Below are 3,542 nucleotides of genomic sequence, written 5' to 3'. Positions count from 1 at the left end.
CTGTCATTGTCGATCGTGAATTTGGTTGACACTTCTATTATAGAGAAAGGGCGAATAGAGATATTAAAATATTTCTTCTAATTAATTTCCTTTCAATGTGTATGAATCTGTGCACTGGGCCTCTAGTAAATCATATAAATGCTTTGGGAAAATATTTAAATTTAAATTTCTTTCTGCTTGACATATAATACAATCATCAATGAAAATAACATAAAACTCATAATGTCCCACTACCATGAGTCTCATCAGTTCAAATATTATGTATTCACCACATAAGAACACTTATTTGAAAGGCCCTTATATAGTATTACAGTCATATATGAAAGAAACTTGGTTGAGGTTTGCTCAAATTTGCCAATAATTTAAAAACTTTAATTACCAATAATGTTGTGTGAGGCTTAAAGGAAATGTTCTAAATTACTGGTAATATTTTTTTCAATCAATCATGCTAAAGGAAAGATTAAATGATCTTTCTGATCTTTCTATAGAAAATAAGTTTGCAAACGGTTGTCTTCTAAAGAGAAGATTAAAGAGTTTGCAGCCAAAACATCTATGGAAAAATTTAATATAGAGGTGAGTCAAGCAATTAATTAGTAAATATACCATGTTATTTTCCTAGATTTGCATGGTATTTGTAGTATTTTTGTCCTAAGATCTTTTAATATGTTAATATTTTTTTCTCAGTCTAAATAAATTTTCACTTTTGTAACCTAACTTTGTATTAGGAATGTGGGACTTTTTTTTTCTTACAGAATGTCCCCAAATATATGTGAGCTTCAAGCTCATTAAAACCTAGTCATCATTCATTTATTTAACAAATATTGGTAGATCACCTGCTATGAATCAGGCACTGTGTGGTGCTGAGAACACAAACAATGAGCAATCAGATACCGACTGCTTCATTGAATTTCTACCTAGAGTTTCTTAGAATCTCTCCTGAAGAGTTGCATCAATTTCTGGCCCACACCTGCCAAACTGGAAATGCTTAAACTTAGTTTTGGTGCAGAAGAGAAAACAGATGTTTTGGCCATCTTCCGGGAAAAAATTTTGACCATCTTCTGGGAGAAGTTTTTCTTCTCACTCAGGTAACATATTCCTCAAGGGTCAGCTGTGGCCCTGCTCTGTGTTATCTTCATTCAGGTTGCAGAAGCTGTCCCTTGTGGCCCAGGAGAAAGAGAGTTGGCAGATCATGGGATGGTAAAACATCTGCTCAGGATGGTATATGTCATTGCCACTCACATTTCATTGGCCACGGTAAGTCGCATGACCAAGCCTGAAGCCAGGACTATAGTTATCCAATAGGAAGGACTCCAAAAATATGGCTGTACACATTTAGAACAATAATACAGTCTACCTCATAAGCCTTCTGGGGTTGATTAGAGAGAAAGATTAGAGATAAAGATATTTGAAATGTTTGTAAGATACCTTTCCAGAATGTTGGCTTTCAAATATCCATTTGTAGGATGTAATTAAAACTAACATATTACATATTACACACATATGTGATAACATTGTCCTTACTGCTTTAAAGTAGGTTATAGATCAGTGTTAGTAAAAATATAATGTAAGCCAGGTATGTAATTTAAAATATCCTGCTAAAGTAAAGAGTAACACATGAGGCATAGCTGGTTTGGCTCAGTGTCTAGAGCATCAGCCTGTGGACGGAAGAGTCCTGGGTTCAATTTCAGTCAAGGGCTCTGGATTGTGGGCTCGATCCCCAGTGGGGGGCATGCAGGAGGCAGCCGATTAGTGATTCTCTCTCATCATTGATGTTTCCATCTCTCCCTCTCCCTTCCTCTCTGAAATCAATAAAAATATATTTAATTAAAATAAAGTAACACATGAAATTAATTTTAATATATTTATTTAACCAATATGTTCAGAACATTATCTTTCTGTCATGTAATCTACATAACAAAATATTAATCAGATATTTTAAATTATTTTTTCGTATAAGTCTTCAAAATCCAGTGTGTTAAAGCACACTTAGAGTAACTCTTAGTTTGGACTACTCACACTTTTAGTGCTCACTAACTACATGCAACTAGTGACTATTGGATGAGACTGTGCATGTCTAGACAATCCAACCTCTAAATATTCTCATAGAAACAGACTGATTATTTGCTAGATAGATTCTTAAAACTAGAGGTCAACATTCTTCTTTGTAAAATGCAGGGTCAATACTTTTCAGGAGAAGTAAGTAGACTTCAGTTTAATTATTTTACTATTGAGTACTTAGCTATATCCTCTTTCACTCATAAAGAAATGTAGCAAAGAAAATTAAAACTTTCCCCCAACTTTTATTCACCTTTCACCAGCTTTTGATTTGGTGAGCTGGAGCCAGCTGGGCCAAGAGTGTATGAACTTTACTTGGATTCCTGGTATTAATATTACTGTCGACTCGACCTTTTAATACCTTCTACAGAAATAGGGTGGGCAGGAATGGCTTCTTGACAGAGCACCTTGTTGTAAGTGTGATTATAAACAATGTATCTTGAGTACCACTTCCTTTAAATGTATGTTAATAGTTTGGTATCGCTTTTGGATGAAAGGATAGAAACATTTACCTTCTCTCTTGAAATAGTAAATAAGAGTGTCCTTGAAGACGCTGATGGAGTTATTCTGTTGTCATGAATCAGCCATAGCACTACAAGACAAAGTTTCTAGTATCAGCAAGATGAAGGGATCATCATTACCTGTGAAAAAAAGAAAACAAAAAATAATATTAACAAAATAAAAATCTATAATAATAAAAGCATAATATGCTAATTAGACCAGATAGCCGAACGACCTTCTGGATGTCATTCTGGATGTTTTTCCAGATGAAGCTGTAGTGGCGGGGGGCCAAGGCATAGGCAGTTAGGGGTGATGAGGCAGGCAGGCGAGCAGTTAGGAGCTAGCGGTCCCAGATTTCAAGAGGGATGTCCGACTGCCGGTTTAGGCCCGCGGGATTGGGCCTAAACTGGCAGTCTGACATCCTCTGAGGGGTCCTGGGTTGCGAGAGGGTACAGGCTGGGCTGAGGGGACCCCCTCCCCATGCATGAATATCGTGCACCGAGCCTCTAGTTTAAAATAAAATATTTAAATTAAATATCTGATTTAATTTTTAAGTGTTCAATGTTAAATGAAGGTACACAGGAGTTCAGTTTGTTCACTTAACCTAGATGAGTGCTTTATGGTTAATTCATGTTGGTAGGTTCGTATTTTAGATATGCTTATATCCCTAACATCTACCACAGTTCTGGGCACCCAATGTGCAGTCCATAAATACTTGCTGAATTGAATTAAAGTTAGCCATCTGGGCCCTAGCTGGTTTGCCTCAATGGATAGAGCATCCACCTGTGGACTAAAGAGTCCCAGGTTGGATTCTGGTCCAGGGCACATGCCTGGGTTAAGGGCTCAATCCCCAGTAGGGAGCGTGCAGGAGGCAGCTGATCAATGATTCTGTCTAATCATTGATGTTTCTTTTCTTTTCTTTTTAAAAAAAATATATTTCTTTATTGATTTCAGAGAGGAAGGGAGAAGGAGAGAGAGATGGAAAC

General features: G+C 36.6%; 1 long non-coding RNA gene across 1 annotated transcript in view; it reads left to right on the top strand.

The window, feature by feature from the left end:
- Positions 1-3,542, top strand: part of LOC106728021 — a 14,196-nt gene that overhangs the window by 6,202 nt on the left and 4,452 nt on the right. Inside the window, exons 2-3 of the long non-coding RNA XR_001364253.1 lie at positions 489-573; positions 1,141-1,254. This is a non-coding gene — a long non-coding RNA (uncharacterized LOC106728021). The remainder of the gene's footprint in view (positions 1-488; positions 574-1,140; positions 1,255-3,542) is intronic.

Source organism: Myotis brandtii, unplaced genomic scaffold (assembly GCF_000412655.1).
Source record: "Myotis brandtii unplaced genomic scaffold, ASM41265v1 scaffold520, whole genome shotgun sequence".
NCBI classification, from domain to species: Eukaryota; Metazoa; Chordata; class Mammalia; order Chiroptera; family Vespertilionidae; genus Myotis; species Myotis brandtii.
This window is presented reverse-complemented; position numbering and strand designations above follow the sequence as displayed.